Source organism: Vicia villosa, linkage group LG4 (assembly GCF_029867415.1).
Source record: "Vicia villosa cultivar HV-30 ecotype Madison, WI linkage group LG4, Vvil1.0, whole genome shotgun sequence".
NCBI lineage: Eukaryota > Viridiplantae > Streptophyta > Magnoliopsida > Fabales > Fabaceae > Vicia > Vicia villosa.
In genome coordinates, this window is record NC_081183.1 from 189,775,971 (window position 1) to 189,793,925 (window position 17,955).

The window sequence follows — 17,955 nt, forward strand, 5'->3', positions numbered from 1 at the left end:
CCACTTAGTCCGCAACTAAGTCTTTTAGAGTATCCTGATCACAACCTGATCACTCCAGGAACAACTGCTTAGACACAAGCTAAGACTTTCTTAGAGTATCCTGACCACCACGTGATCACTCTAATTACAACTGCTTAGACACAAGCTAAGACTTCCTAGAGTATTCTGATCAACACGATCACTCTAGTTACTTACAACTTAATGTAATCTTTCTAAGAGTATTACAAATGCTTCTTAAAAGCTATAATCACAAACTGTGATATTTCTCTTAACGTTTAAGCTTAATCTCACTAATATATTACAACAGCAATGTAGTGAGCTTTGATGAAGATGAAGATTCTGAGCTTTGATTTGAACAGAGTTTCAGCAAGTTAATATGAGTTGTTTTGCTTTTGAATCGTTAACCTTGCTTCTCATCAGAACTTCATATATATAGGCGTTTGAGAAGATGACCGTTGAGTGCATTTAATGCTTTGCGTGTTCCGTACAGCATCGCATTTAATGTTATACGCTTTTGTCAACTACCTCGAGCCTTGTTCACGCTGTGTCTACTGACGTTGCCTTTAATAGCTTCTAACGTTCCTTTTGTCAGTCAGCGTAGCCTGCCACTTGTACTTTCTTCTGATCTGATGTTTGTGAATACAACGTTTGAATATCATCAGAGTCAAACAGCTTGGTGCATAGCATCTTCTGATCTTCTGACCTTGAAGTGCTTCTGAGCGTGATACCATCAGAACTTCAGTGCTTCTGATCTCATGTTCTTCTGATGCTTCCATAGATCCATGTTCTGATTCTGCTTCGACCATCTTCTGATGTCTTGCCAGACCATGTTCTGATGTTGCATGCTGAACCTTCTGAGTCAAAGCTTCTGAGCGCTGAATTATGCATACTCTTTATATATATTTCCTGAAAAGGAAATTTCATTGGATTAGAGTACCATATTATCTTAAGCAAAATTCATATTATTGTTATCATCAAAACTAAGATAATTGATCAGAACAAATCTTGTTCTAACAGAATATATTTTGTATAAAAATCCAATATACATTACAGAATTCGCAGGTAATTTTGTAGGAAAATTTTCTGTAGAATTTGCTGCGGAATTTTATGTAAGTACTTGTTACCAACTTTGTAGTAGATTTTATGCTAACTTGTTGTTCCATGAATTTAAATGTCTTATTTAAATTGAAAATATTTTAAATTATAATTTTATTTTATATTATAGTTATTTTAATATATAATTTATAATATTTCAAAAGTTTATTAAAAAAAATTATTTAATTTGAGATAGAAAGTACCTGTGAATTCTTTTTTCAGATTTACCTGCAGATTTTTCCTGCGGATTTAGCTGCGGAATTACATGCAGAATTTCCTGTCAAAAATATTACCCAAAAAAGTTTTAACTGGGACAGAAAATCGCATGAAAATTCGCAGACAAAGTGTTTCATGCGAAAATTTAGCTAAAATAATCTATAGAAAATTTGTGTATTTCTAGTAGTGGTGCTTCTTCGATAAAAAAGTTACATACGACGTTGAGAAACAAATGTAAAACTGAGTTTGTTACTATTGTTGTTAGTTACTTAGACCTTTTAAGAGCATTGCTACCTTGACACCATATTTGACATTAAAAATTATTTATTTTAATTTTTAAAAATATTTATTTTTAAAATATATTTTTTATCACAAATTTATGGTTGCATCGTTAACCAACTTCACAATTGTATTATCCACAAAAATATATGTTATTAATCAATTATTTTACTTAAAATTCATTAATCACTTTTAGTACTTCATTAATCAATAAAATATATAGTATTAACCATGTTTTGACACTAAATTATAAATGTATTAATCAATTTTTGTACTCTATTCACCAACTTTATTTTATTATTTAATATGTTTTTATGTTTGAGAACTCATTAACCAAGTTATGAACCGTATTAACCAACTTTGTACAAACTATTAACCAAAGTCTGAATGATTTACATATTAACTTTTTTATGTCTGAATACATATTAACCAAACTTAAAATTGTATTAGCCAAATTTTAAAATTTCATTAATCAAAATAAGTTAAAAGTAAAATAGAAAAATATATCAAAATATTAAAATAATAATAAAAATACTGTTCACGTATTTTTGAACAGTGTTTTGGATATAGGTGTAAGTTTGTAGTGTCAAAATATCATTTCTCACCTTTTAACTATCTGATTAGAAATCCAATTCTATGTCAATTAATATAATGAGAGTTTTGCCTTGCTTAATATTTGAATCCAAGTGATGTGAGAACGAGTTTTGCCTTTCATGCCCCGAAGGACATCAATCAACAAAATAGATCTAACTAGCAACTAAGTTTATTAGGAATTTTTTTAAATTAAAAAATCCATAAAATAATATGTGACATACATTCACCCACCACTAAATTATATAGGGGATCGACGTCAAATTTTATACACTCGGATATATACAAAACCGTGGCAACAAAAGTCAACAAAATGTGAAAGATGAGAATTTAAGCTTTGAAGTTTGAACACATTTGTTTGTGACATTCACACACTTGTAACATAGTACTCTATGAATCTCAATTTTTGTCTATATAAAAGGGTACACTCTTTGTCTTCCACTCAACCCAAAGAATCTAAGTGATAAGGTCATAAATAAGTGAACTCATCACTATGTCAAAATTAGGCACTCTCTTCACCTTAACTCTTTTATTAAGCTTGTGTTTAACTTATGCCTCTCGTCCTAATCTTGGATTTAAAGCTGTCTCTTCTCTACATGAGGTATGCTTTATTCTTAATTTATTTTATCTTATTTGATCATATTATTGTTTGTTTATTATTTGATTTGGGTTTTGAGAATTACTTATCATGTTTGAATTGAATTAGGATATTGATGGTATAGCAAGGTATCAAGTGTAGATTTGGATGATGAGAGTTGTGAAGGAATTGAAAGAGAACAAGAATGTTTGACAAGAAGGACACTAATGGCACATCTTGATTATATCTATACTCAACATAAACCCAAAAACTAGTGAAATCCACCCTACCTTTGGAAACAAAATAATAGTTCAAATAGAGCAATATATGTGATGTAAAGCTTGTTTTTTTCATGTATAAAAAATATGCTTAATTTATATTTCAATATATACATCTATCGTGAGAGTAATATATTTGTAAAAAAATTTTACACTGTTAATCAATAACAGTTATGTATTAGACTGTAATTGTTTTCTATGACAGTTTAAAACTTTTTTAGACAATGCATCTCTATTAAATCCATATACTTATTTTTGAAATTTTATAAATTATTCATCTAAAAACTAATAAAAAATAAATTACATGAATAAATTTGCAAATAACATCTACAAACTAATTTTTACTGTATTTACAAATTTATTTATGTGATTTATTTATAATGACAATTAAGTAAATTATATACAATTCCTTAAGTGTAACCTAAGAATACTCGTTTAATATGGTTATAAATAAATTTGCATTTATAAAATCAACTAAAACAATATATTTGTCGAGTCAAACAAAGTCAAAGACAGCAACTAGTTGTTTTCATAATTAAGAATATAGTGGCCATTTTTTATTTTTTTTTCAATTTGTTTACTATAATAAGGTAGAATTCCAACATGTAACATCATTCACGGGTTCCAATTAAATTCCAACCTTTATGTAACCATCAATATCCTATTTGCTAGCTAAAACCTGTTGCTGTTCCTTCTGGTGAGATTAAAATAAAGAAGTAACAGAGCAGTGTCAAACACGGCTATGAATATTTGTCATCATCCTTAACTTTGTCCATTATGTGAACAAAATTATAATTCAATTCGTTTATGGTTCACTAGATTGCGCGAGGTAAAATAACTACTCACAATATCATTGGGTTGATTTGGGTAAAACCACAAATTTGTGAGTTGGATTGGATTGGGTAATGGGTTATCCAATATTTTTCTTCCTTATATAATTATTAATGATATGTCACATTTTTTCTTAATAAATAGTTTAACATATTATTGCTATTTTTTTTAAACATCAAATGTCTAAATGTACAATGAAATTTATAATAAACATATATTTGTAAAAACTAAAGTTACATTACAGTAAAACTTAGAATTGCATGAAATACTTGCAACTTACTAGAATTAGCATCAAAATAATCAAAGTGTGACATTCTAAATAAGTTAAAATTATTACTTACTAAATAAAAGATGTTCAAAAGGTTGAAATTGAAGCAAGCAAAATTAAAAACATCAAAGTCATCATTTGTCACATCTACCATATAAGAACATTGATGGCTCTGGAAAAGCCATCAATGCCCTTACTTCTTATTTTGCCACCTCCCAAAAATGGGGGCAATTTTGGTCCTAAAGTTACTTTTTCCAATCGATTATGTCATTTTGTTCCATTACAACTAAATGATTTTTGAATTTTGTCTTTGGTTGCTAGGATTGAAGCATATGATGATGTCACTTTGGTGTTTTTAGTTCTAAACCAAATACTACAACCCTATTTTTGCACGTGAATATTTTTTCATCACATCAATTTTGAAAAGCTTCTAAAATCTCTCTCTACCTCCACAAAGTTCTGCCAATATCTATCTTCTCTATCCATCCGTTCTTCGTCTTCCTCAGTTCTTCGTCTTCCTCTCTCTTCCTCATTCTTCTTCTTCTTCTCCTTCTTCTTCTTCAATGATGTCGACTTCAATGATGTGTTTTCTCATGTTGTGAAGCATAGGTCCATTCAAAAGTTGCTTGCCATGGTGACACAGTTCGATCTTGAATTGGAACAGATGGATGTGAAGATTGCGTTCTTGAATATTCAGAACCTTCCAATAATCTTCCAATGATGGAGAATAGGTTTAGAAAAAGGGGGTTCAGAATCAAGAATAGGCTGTTTGCTTTTAGACTTGGGTGAAGATGGAGATGGAGGATTAGAAATATTTGTGGTTGGATGAGGAATGGCTTTTTCTGGTGAAATTTTAGGTGGAGCTTCTGTTGATACATTATTTGAAATTAAAACAGGAGCAGAACCTGGTTCAGAAATTACAATACCTGAAGATCCTTTCTTCTTCTGAGGCCTAGCAGGTCCTTCTCCAACAGTCTTCCTTTTCTTCTTCTGAGGCCTAGCAGTTCTTCGTCTTCCTCAGTTCTTCATCTTCCTCTCTCTTCCTCATTCTTCTTCTTCTTCTTCTTCTTCTTCTTCTTCTTCTTCTTCTTCTTCTTCTTCTTCTTCTTCTTTTCTCCTCCTCAACCTTATCATTCTTCTTCTTCTTCCCCCTCTGTTCTCTCTTCCTTCTGATCCTTTTCTTCTTTCTAATCTCTCCCTATATTGTTCAGATTTGGTTTGTTTCAGGATTTAACAAATTTATTGTTTTGGTTTTGCAGAACAACAAAGAAGGAAGAAAGAATAACGGTAACAGAAACATGAAAAACGAGAAACAAACCAAATGGAAGATAGGGGTTGCGACTAATTTGTGGAGAAAATATGGTACTGTTAGAGCAACTGATACGTGGGTAAGAGATTTCACCCACCTCTATTTTGTTTCTGTTTCGTTTTCTTATGATTTTACAGTTTCAATTTTGTAGTTAGCGTTTGATTTTGTAGTTAGGGTTTGTATTTAGAGTTTGGGGTTTTGATATGTGGGTAAGAGAATGAATTTTTGGGATACGTTTTTATGCTGTTTTAATGTCTTTGTACATACCCTGTTTACGCTGTTTTAGGGTTCCTTAAATGTTGATTTCAGTGTCTTTGTACATACTCTTGGCTAACCGTGCATATGCCTATATTGTTATGCATTGTGTTTTCTTCCTTCTTTTTCTTCTGTCTGTGATTCATTTTATGAGAAGATAATGATATTGTTGTGGTGGTCATGGTGTTGGGAGTTAGGGTTATGGAAGATCGGTCGATATTTTATGGGTTTCTACTATGGAATTTAATTTTAGGGTTTCTTAGATGTTGAAATGGATTTAGGGTTAGGGTTTCTTAGGATTTCTTGGTAATTTTGAGTTTTAGCAATTTAATTTGTTGAATGATATAACTTGGTTTATTTATGATTTGTGTTTTTGACAGGTTATATTTATCGGTGATGAGTATACTAAGGAGTTTACTGCTAGAAAGAAAGAAGAATCATGGTAATAGAAGCTACTGATCTATAAGTTTTCCATGTATCTGATGATATAATATTTTATGCGAGTTTTCTCATTGTTATTTACCTGTTATATCATTACATTTCTGGAATTAGTTATGACTTAAGAATTGTGTTCACTTTTCAAATTCAGCATGACTTTGTTTTCATATGTCATGCATTCTCATCGAACCAGAATTTATCCTTGATATATATAACTTTTACTTAGTATTTCAATACATATTAATTGTAAATCTTTTAAACACTATTCGTTCTGTTTTCTATATTCTTCATGAAGCAAACTCTCATTAAGTTGTCTACTATTATAGCGAACTTTCCGATATTCATGAAGCTGAATCGTAATGATGATGCCGCTGGGATAAATCTATCGTGATGATAGTTTCCGTAGGAACTTTCCGATATTTCAAATTTCTTCTTCTTTTTCTTTTGTTATCTGTCCTTAAACATTTTTTTGCTTGCAGCATTGGGACCTACTAACACTCAACAAGTTCATGTCAAAAGGAATATTGAAAATAAGATGTATGTTATTCTAAACATCCACATTCTGACTGGATTTAAATGACTGAAATTGGAATATGTGATTATATTAGCTAAGTCAGTTACATGTCTTTCCTCTATATTTACAAGCATAGTTTGAGAAGGAAATCTGCCCTGTTCAAACAGTATGTTACAGTTATATTGAAGTTCCTCATCAATCTCTTTCGTTGCAATTTGATATCTCGTGCTGTTACTTTTATAGAAAATCGATATTTGATATCATTTCGTTGCAATTGTAGGGAGTTATTTCATTGATATTTGAAAAGGCAGTGCTTGAACCAACATTCTGCCCCATGTATGTGCAACATTCTGTCTGGTGTAAGCTTTACGTGTCTCTAGTATGTGCTTATTTGGTTCCGGCTACATATTTCAACATTCGGCTGCAACCTATTCTTGGACTTTTTAAGATGTGATATCGTAATCGCTACATCGATCTCAAATACTTGAATATATTGTGAGTTCCAGATTCACATCTGTTTGTAGTTGTAATATTAACATTGTAAGATTGGTTTCGGAGAATATTTACTCAACCATGTCTTCAAATGAAGTATTCTTATCCTATGTTTTTGACTTTTTTTTGCAATGAATTTTGTTTAAGCATATGCCTGGAACTACTTTCGCCCAATGCCCGCGCGCTTTGCTTTTGTTGCACGTTTGATGTCCTGCTACTGCTACAACAGAAAAATAGACAGGCCAACAATTTGCAAACAGGGTCTAAATGTCATCCTAAAAATGAGTTATAATTAGTTGACATGATAAGTTATTTTACCTTACAAGTGCATAAAATTATTCTCTTTAGAAAGTGTTTCTCAAGATCAATCAAATGAAATGTTAGGCCTAAAGCAAATTATCATATTAGAAGTGGACTTGGAATGGAGTGTTTGAAGAGCTTTTCGAGTTTTAGTTGGCATCATATTAGGGCTCAACAATTTTCTAATCTCATGTGGTGTTGTATACCTCTTACTCTCTTCAAACCTATTTTTTCAATCTCATTGTCTATATGTAAATAAATTTTTTTCTTTTGTCAAAGAAAACTTTTCACTACTATTGTATGTCATTCAACATTGCAATTTGCAATTTGCAATTTGCAATCAATACTTCAATAGTTAATATACTGTTGTCTACGGTGTGATTTTCAGTCCTAAATGTACCTAGCTAATAATTTACACTAACTTGAACCATCTTAGTACCCATTATTTAAAATAAGTTAATCAACAAAACATATCATCAATTTTATTTCATTTCAATTTTATAATATCACCTTTGTATTTTTTTTAAATTTTATTTTTATTATATCTTTGAAAACAAATGCGCGTAACACTTCTGTACTCATGCAAACGCATGGCTAACACATCAGTATCTGCGCGAATGCACAAGTAACAAACCAGTACCTGCGCGAATGCACAAGTAACAAACCAGTAGCGTGTGAACGTACGGGTAACCAGACCAAAATATATGTAAACGCACGGGTAACACACCAGTACTGTGTGAACGCATGAGTAATCAGGCCAAAGTCTGTGTTAACGCACGGGTAACAAACCTGTATTGTGTGAACGTACTGGTAATATACCAGTACCGTGTGAAGCATGAATAATCAAGCCAAAATATGTGTGAACGCACGAGTAACACACCGGTAATGTGTGAACGCACGGGTAACCAATCCAAAATCCGTGTGAACGCACGGGTAAACATACAATATTTTTAAGATAATATATGAATAATTGAAATGTATATTATTGATGTCTTTCTTTTAAAAATTAAGTGTAATATAAATCTCCCACACTCCTTACTGTAATTTCCAGTGTAAACATCTTAAATTTTTTTTCTGTTTAAAATGATTTTGATTTGAATTGAGTTTTCTTATAATATCTTAAATATTGTCCTGCTTTACTCTATTTTTGACAATGCTAACTAAAATATTCACTAAAATACTAAAAGAATTGTTAAGAAAATAAAATAGGGTTAATGAACTTTTTCGTCCCTTTAAATATTTCAAATTTCATTTTTAGTCCCTCCAAAATTTTCCTTCAAGAAATCGTCCCTTTAAAATTTTTCTTCTGAACTATTGGTCCCTAACGTCAAATTTCGTAGCTAATCGGTGGCTAAAGTCGTAGCTAATCTCTAGAAAATTTGACGTTAGGGACCAATAGTTTAGACGAAAAATTTTGAAAGGACGATTTCTTAAAGGAAAATTTTGGAGGGACTAAAAACGAAATCTGCAATATTTATAGGGACCAAAAAGTTCATTAACCCAATAAAATATGATTGAACGTCATCACACATTCTCTCAATTAATTAGTTATTCTTATTTACTATATCAAATATATTGTATGTGATGTGAGTGTACTCCCTTCATATATAATAAAAAAACCATTATTATTAATACCGTTTTTATTTTATATTTTTCTTATCAATACTTTTATAAAAAATAATATATATTATTCTGATACTTTTTATAAGAAACAATTGAGTTTTTAATATCTATATTCCATATGAGGTTTTTAATATGAAAACATAATAATGAATCTAAATCATTAGATTTTGAAATAAATGACAGAGATTATGTGTCATTTTTTTTCTCCTCCCATTATTAACATAAATGATAGAGAAGAGAAAAAAAAAAGAATGACACATAATCTCCACCATTTATTTTAAAATCTAATAGTTCATATTCATTCTCATGTTCTCACATAAAAATGTCATTCTCATCTGATATACCACGAGTTACACTCGCTCAATAATTTCATTTCAAATCAACCATTGGACTAAAACATAATATCTTATAGATCATACTTATAAAGTTTGAGATTAATCTATAATGATTTACTATATCATCAAGATATCTAAAGTTTTATGTCAAAATGAACTTTCATATACTATAAATTTTGATGTAATTCGATAACATAGTAAATTATTATAGATTAATCTCAAATTTTACAGATATGATCTATATGATAGTGTGTTTCAATCCAACGGTTGATTTTAAAAAAATATATTTGAAATGAAGTTATTGAACAAGTGTAACTCGTGGTGTAACTCTTCGGATGTAATTATATATATATATATATATATATATATATATATATATATATATATATATATATATATATATATATATATATATATATATATATATATATATATATATATATATATATATGAGAATGTCATATTTATATGAGAATGAATCTGAACCATTGGATTTTAAAATAAATGGTATAGATTATGGGTGAACCTTTTTTTTCTCTCACCTACATCATTTATTTCAAAATGTAGGAGAGAAAAAAAATTCACCCATAATCTCCACCATTTATTTTAAAATCCAATGGTTCAGATTCATTCTCACATTCTCATATGATATGCCATATATATATATATATATATATATATATATATATATATATATATATATATATATATATATATATATATATATATATATATATATATATATATATATATATATATATATATATATATATATATAATCCTTGATATTTATTTTAAATCAACATAGAAAGAGAAACCAATTCAGTCCATTAAAATCAACAAAATCAAAATTTAATGGTCGAATTCTCATTTCTCATAATAACCAAGTGTTCTCACTTGAGTCGTCTCATATATATATATATATATATATATATATATATATATATATATATATATATATATATATATATATATATATATATATATATATATATATATATATATATATATATATATATATATATATATATATATATATATATATATATATATATATATATATATATATATATATATATGGTTTAAAAATCAATAGATTTAGACTATATATATATAGTTTAAATATATTAGTTATCCCATAAATCTAAACAATGAATGGACTCTTGACATAAGGAGTATTAAATTAGATTGATAGTGACGATCAATATTTTAAAAATTAAACCAGTAATCGAACCAATGTGAATATTGGATTACTAGTTTATTAGTCAAATTATTAAATTATTGATCAAACATCAGAGCTAAATCGGATAAAATTGAATAATTTTGTTGAATAAATCGGTCTCTAACAAAAAAATATATAATTATTAAATATGTCGAACCAGATGACTCGATTTCTAAAATTATCATAACACCTAAAAATTTGAAATTTTCATAATCTCACAAGTTCATTCTTTAAATTCAAATTCTAAACATAGTCATCATACACGACAAAATAATATAAAATCCAAATTAAAATATGTTTTGAACAAAATCTAATTACAACATAAACTGAATAATAAAATAATAGCATTGTCTAATAAAATTAATTTTAAGGAGGGAAAGTTGTTTCAATGTTGAACTCTCCTTCATCCAAAGCCTCTGCGTCAAAACCAACCGCAACATCGTCAATGATGTCATTATTTTGGTCCATATTTTCTTCTGAATTAATTGTGTATCATCCCCAACCTCATCTAAATTTAATTGTTCTACAACAACGTCAATTTAAAGAGTTTAACAATTAACATATAGTAATAAATTGAAAAAAAATTAAATAGATTGGATTGCCATAATAGCAAGATTAGTGTCTAGTACTTCTTTTTAAACAAAATTATCAAAACTGTTTCATTTTGTATGAGGAAAAGAAGGAAAAAAAAAAGCAAGCATTGAAAATGTTGATTTTTCAAAATTGTCTATTCATTGATTTTTTTTATTTCAATTGGTTCTGACCAATTCTCACGTATTCAATAGTTTATTCGATTGAACAATTAGATCAGACCGATAATTTTTCTGGTTAACGGTTTGACCGATCGGTCCAATCCAATTTTTAAAACACCGATGAAAGTCGTTGATTTTACACAAAAAGGTACAATAAATGTTATATGACCAATAAAATAGTCACTACAAAAAATGCTCATTAGTGACGTGAAAAATGGATTTGGAATTCTGTTTGCAGAAGAGGAGAAAGGGTTTGGAATTCTGTTTGAGAAGAAAACGCGTCTGGGAGGGAGAAAGAGAAGGCATGGATTTATAAGCCTATCTGCGACGTGAATTTCACGTCGCAACCACCCAAACGGTAATAAACAATATTCTCTCACTATAATAAAGCCTGCACAAGTCGGGGAGGGAGAAAGAGAAGGCGTGAATTTATTAGCCTATCAGCGATGTGAATTTCACGTCGCAACCACCCAAACGGTAATAAACAATATTCTCACGTCTGTTTAACTTTTTATATTAATTTTATTGTTGCGACGTGATTCCCACGTCACAACTATTTTTTAAAAAAACAAAAACCTGACACACACAATATATACGTTATGTTTGATATTTTAATATTAAAATTTTTAGTAACGTGTTTATCACGTCGCAACTGCCTTTTTTTACCCACGTGATAATCACGTCACTATTTCACGTGGCTGCAGAGCACATTTCTTATAGTGAGTTAATTAATGTAACTAACTTTTGCATAATAATACTGTTATTGTGTAGTCCATTTCTAACCAAGGTAGAGTAACTCCTAACACTTGAATTTCATCACATCATCTAGGAATTGGAGTAACATAAACTCCACACAATGATTTTAGCCAGCAGATATAAAAACATGATGAATAAGCAAGAAATCAAATCGCAATCCTATGAGTTCTTAACTACAATACATATAAAGAAAACCTACTTTTTTTCTTAACTACAATACATATGAAGAAAACCTACCTAGAGTTCATTCATTTTCAAACAAATGTGTGAATCAAACTACAAAAGTTGACTAAGCCATATTGACAAAGGGTGACCACCGGAAAAAAACATGATAGATTGGAGGTCAAAAGTAACATCATTAAAGGAGACTTCTCAACATTGTTCTACTAGGACCACTGCCATGAAAGAAAAGGCAACTATATATAGTCCATTTGTCATAGTTCATCATATCAGAAAATGATTATTTTAGTTGAAATCAGTAACACTAAAATGCTTAAGTGAGGTTTAAGTGCATGCTAAGTGCATCACTGATTTTGAGTAGATTGTGTCAAGTACAAGATTTCTTAGACTATTTATAATGGAGGTGTTGAATTTTTTTTTCAATAGTTGAATTGGTACAATGGTGTGTTGAATCATATGTTGAAAGTGATGTGGATTATTTAGTGTTGAAAATATTCAACATGTTGAATGAGAAATTAGTGGGGACCACATAATATGTTTGGCAAATTATTATTGGTTGTTGTGAGTGTTTATATTTTTATTTCATGATAATTATTTAATGTCATTTATTTTATAGTAAATAAATTTTTTATTTATTTTTATTTTCACCAAAATTCATCATTTTTTTTTGTCTATGAATAGAGACTTGGTTCATTTGATTTGGACACACCAAAAAATTCCACTTTTTTCATAATTTTTCATAATTTCAATTGATAATAATATTAATATATACTTAATAATATTAAAATTCATCATTTTTCATAATTTCAATTGATAATAATATTAATATATAATTAATTTTAATATATAATCATAAAACAAAAATATAAAAGAAAATAAGAATATGAAATAAAAGTAGTGGGGTAGGTGTTGAATTTTATTAAACAAAACTATTGTAGTGAGTAAAAGTTGAATGTGTGTTGAATTATTAGGTGGAAGAGAGAAGATGATGTGGAGTATAAAAAATAAAAAAGTAGAGTGTTGAATTTGGAAACCATTGTAAATAGTCTTAAGAATAATTCTACAAAAGTAGTTTTGTTCCTAAGAGAATTCTTGATATATAGAATTTTTTTTATTGGGTCATTGTAAGAGATATTTGTTAGAATGCAAAATTTGCCGTCCCTCACTTCTAGCTTGTTGCCATTTGTGATTTTCTCGATGTACCCTCAATTGCTTTCAACTTTAGCCAAGCCGTCGATGTACCCTCAATTGCTTTCAACTTTAGCCAAGCCGTTGAGCTGCTTTTTTGTCATAGGCTCTCGTGGAAATTGATTAATTAATAATAATAATAATAATAATAATAATAATAATAATAATAATAATAATAATAATAATAATAATAATAATAATAATAATAATAATAATAATGTTTTGTTTAGAAACTGAAATGAATGATATTACTGAGTGGTTGGTTTTTATTTATTGAATAAATAACTAAACACATTAAGTTATTAATTTTTAAATATTAATATTGTGGTCATGTTAAACAAGCTCAGCTAATAGTTGTGTATGAACATCAGATGTAGAAGCGCGGATTCTAATCAGCGACATCTCATTTATTTAAAGTGCGGATTCTAATCAGCGACATATCATTTATTTATCTTTAAATGATAAATTTTAGTCTTTAAATTAATTTATTTTGATCAAATTTTTAAAATTAAATCAAGTAAAACCAAATCAATACAGTTTTAGTTGATTGGATTGGTTCCATTTTTTCAAAAATGTTTAAAACCATACATATATATATCGAACTATAAATAAAAATTGAAATAGATAACTTTTATAGAAAAATCAATTTAATTATTTTATTAAATTTGCCACAGTTTTTGTTATTATTTAATAAAAATCATTTCTTAAATATAATTTTAATTATGTTAACTTTTAATAATAAATATCTAAAATTAATAAATCAAAATTACTTTTTAATACATATCAATTTAATTCAAAACATTTTCTACTTTCTATAAATAATTATTTATTAAATATAGACATAATTAAAGTAATTTGTTTTAATCTCGTAACAAATACGTCTTTTATAACTTTTGTAAGGAGGGGTGTAAGAGGATAAAAAAATCAATTAAACCGACAATTCAAACCAAAATAAAACTGATTATTATTGATTTGGTTCAAAATCCGAACCAAATCAATAAAAATCGATGTGGTTTGGTTCGGTTGTCGTTTTTAATTTTTAGGAACCGCCAAACCGATGAATCGAATCAATGGAAATAATTACGCTCTAAATATTTTATTCTACCCATCATTAAGCTCAAATTTTTTATCGGTCCAATCATTATCCATCTTTGTTTATACTTCATTTCTTTAAGCAAAACACGCATCTAGAACCAAACTCTAAAGCATAGAAAGTAGAAATCATGTCACAAAAAATATGCTTTCACAAAACTTCTGCTCTTGCTGCCCACAACCATTGTTCCTTTCTCTACCGTCATTCTGATATGTTATCGTTGTCTTCTTCATGTTCAAGTTCTCTTTGTTAATTTTCATATATTTTTGTACCTTTTTTTTTCTTTTCCTTCAACAAAATTTATTCAAGTCTTATTACAAAATAGTTTTGATGTGTGTTTGAGATGTGAAACATGTTAATGGATGTGTGTTTTATTATATTCTATATGTTAAGCTTTGAAATCTCTTTCTAACATTCTTATGCTAAGTGTTAACTTTTATATTTGATAGTGAACCTATTTCATGATGCAATGAAAATCATGTCATTATTTCGTATGGAATAGGAGCAACTTGTAATTTGTTTGAAAAAATATAACATGAAATATATTTTTTTGTAAATAATAGCATAAAATACACCAAAAAAACACGATAATGGAGAATATACTGATGAATATAGTGTTTTAAAAAATAAACATTGTAAACCGATCAACCAAACCAAACCGAATCAAACTGGTTAATTTGGTTCAGTTCTATTATTGAAAAATATTGAAAACCAAATCAAACCAAACCGATTGAAATATCTTTAATTCAGACCTTTTTTTACCAAAAACCGGTTCAAACCGATCCGATTACATCCCTATTTATAAACACAAATTTTGCCATCAAACTTTGTTATTTGGCTGAACTAACAATTTTGAACAAACTGATTCATTGATTAAAAATTGGTTATAAACCGATTATGTTTTTTTAAACCAGTTTTGAAAAATGGTTTTTAAATCAAATCCATTATATTGGTTATTATGTGGATATTGTTTGAATAGTAAAAGATTCAAATCATGAACACCCCTTTAATGTGGGTTACTTGTGTCTTTGTGTCTTTATATGTTCCGAATTATTGTTATGTCTCTTAAATATAAATTTAAAACTTAAAAAAATAATAATTAAATTTCGAAGATAAACTTTACTTGTTATTAGAGGATAGCAATATATATATATATATATATATATATATATATATATATATATATATATATATATATATATATATATATATATATATATATATATATATATATATATATATATATATATAAACATTGACTTTGTTGCATAGAGTTGATACAATAATAATTTTACATTGAATAGAGTGGAAAGACGTACACCTTTCTGTCACTATTATAAGTAAATTTAATTTCTTTTCTAATATATTTGAAAAAACATATCTAATTTATATATAGATTAGAAACACTAATTATTATATATATTAAAAAATTAAATTTATTTATAATAGTGACCGGACCACATATTCAATGGAGATCATCTTGTTCAATGTCAAGGTTTGATGATCGCTCCATGTGTCCTTTATTTGTGTTCTCAAACGAAAAGGACTTCACTTTTGTCAATCCGAAGCATGGCCTCGACTACAAATACAACATAAACTTGCCTCAATATTGGAGCTTGAACTCAAAAATTTGTTGTTAAAAAGAGGGTTGGCTATTACTGGTGTCAATTGACAATAACAGAGAATCTCAAGGTTTCTTCAATCCCTTTACAAAACAAGTGCTACCACTTCCAATTGGGGAAAAACCAATCATGAATAACAAGTGTGTTGGCATGTCACATTTTCCGACCTCTTATGAATGCGTTGTCGTTGAGTATGATAAATTATCATCGTCAGATCCCATGAGGACAGTATGTGTACATCGCCTTAGGGACAATGGTTTTGGCCGTTTCTCATTTGAAGAATGGAAACTTTCTCTTTGCAACGTAAGCAGGGCCGACCCTGTGTCAGGGCAAGCAGGCCCATAACCCAGGGCCTCACAAAAATAGGGGGCCTCAAAATTGAAGTTTATGGGCTTTATAGATTTTACTGAAATATATTTAATATAATACATTACATGAATATGTTATATAAGTAGTGCTTGGCCAAGTGGTCGGCCAATGATTTTGAAAGAAAATTTCTTTAGCCACCTCCCTATGGGGGTCACCCCCAGCGAAAAACTCAAAATACCCCTGCTTCGGAAATGAACTTCCGAAGCATTGATTTTTTAAAAAAATTTCCACAATTCGGAAGTGCATCTCCGAAAACACCTCATGGGGGGTGTGTTCGGAGATGAACTTCCGAAAACACCTCAGGGGGTGTGTTCGGAGATGTACTTCCGAAAACACATTTATTCAGATTTTGGGGGGTTTCGGAAATGAACTTCCGAATTATGCAGAAACTGTGTTTTTTTTATGTTTTTTCTTAACAATCTCGCATTTTTAATTAAACGCAAACGCCAAATAAAATAAGCAACAGATAAACTGAAAATACTAATATGATAAATCAAATCCAAATAATATATACAAGCCGAAAATAATAATAATATTGTGCGAAATATACAATCCGAAAACAAAAAATAAATAAACCCGGCCACTACTGGGTGTGCCTAACCCTCTCTCCCTGGGACCTCCTCTGCCGCCTGTATGTCGCCGCACGGCCCGCATCAGGGACGATCATCTCCATCACGGCGACTGCCTCTGGACCGCCCTGCTGAACGACACCTCGATCCAATGCGTCCCGCCCAAGCATCTCTATCCGCTGGCAGATCGGCATGAGATCAATGGAGTGGTCATCCTCGGCCCGCTGGTTCTCCAGGATCTCCTCGTGTGCTGGCCTAGGAGCGTCGGGAACATCGGGTCTCAGAAGAGGATGTGACACCCGGTAGAACCATGTGACGTATCCCTCCTCACTGTGCCAGTCCTGGGTGACCCGAATGCGACGATACTCCTCTGGTACCACATGACGCTCCCAATCCTCCCATATGGCAGTGAGCTGCACTCGGGTCACAGTGTCGGGAGCAGCCTCAAAGGGTTACCTGGGTATCCGCTGCACGAATCCGAACTGACGCATGCACCGCTCAGGGAGATACCGCACCATGATGCCGGTCCCGCATGCCAGCCAGCCTGAATATAGAGCAATGCCGGCAAAGGGGACAATCTGAGCGTAGTCGCTGAACGGCCTCCAGGTGACGTCGTCGTGCATCGTGCGGTCTAGGGTATCCACGGTATGGTCCCACCGCATCGTTCCCCCTCTGGAGAACGTATCTGGCGGCCCTGGGCATGGCGTCCACGTACGCAGGATCGATGTGATAGCCGTGGATGCGGGAGAAGTAGGAGATGATCCAGCTCTGAAACAGAAACACGATAATGTATTAAAAAAATA

General features: G+C 30.1%; 2 long non-coding RNA genes across 2 annotated transcripts; both read left to right on the forward strand.

Moving 5' to 3' along the window:
• The first annotated feature begins 2,518 nt into the window (after positions 1-2,518).
• LOC131594116 (uncharacterized) lies at positions 2,519-3,143 on the forward strand. Its single transcript, XR_009281278.1, has 2 exons — positions 2,519-2,782; positions 2,888-3,143. It is a non-coding gene; the product is annotated as an uncharacterized LOC131594116 (long non-coding RNA).
• Positions 3,144-4,540: 1,397 nt separating this feature from the next.
• On the forward strand, positions 4,541-6,610 carry LOC131594117 (uncharacterized). The gene is made up of 3 exons (XR_009281279.1): positions 4,541-5,094; positions 5,395-5,523; positions 6,080-6,610. It is a non-coding gene; the product is annotated as an uncharacterized LOC131594117 (long non-coding RNA).
• Positions 6,611-17,955: the final 11,345 nt, after the last annotated feature.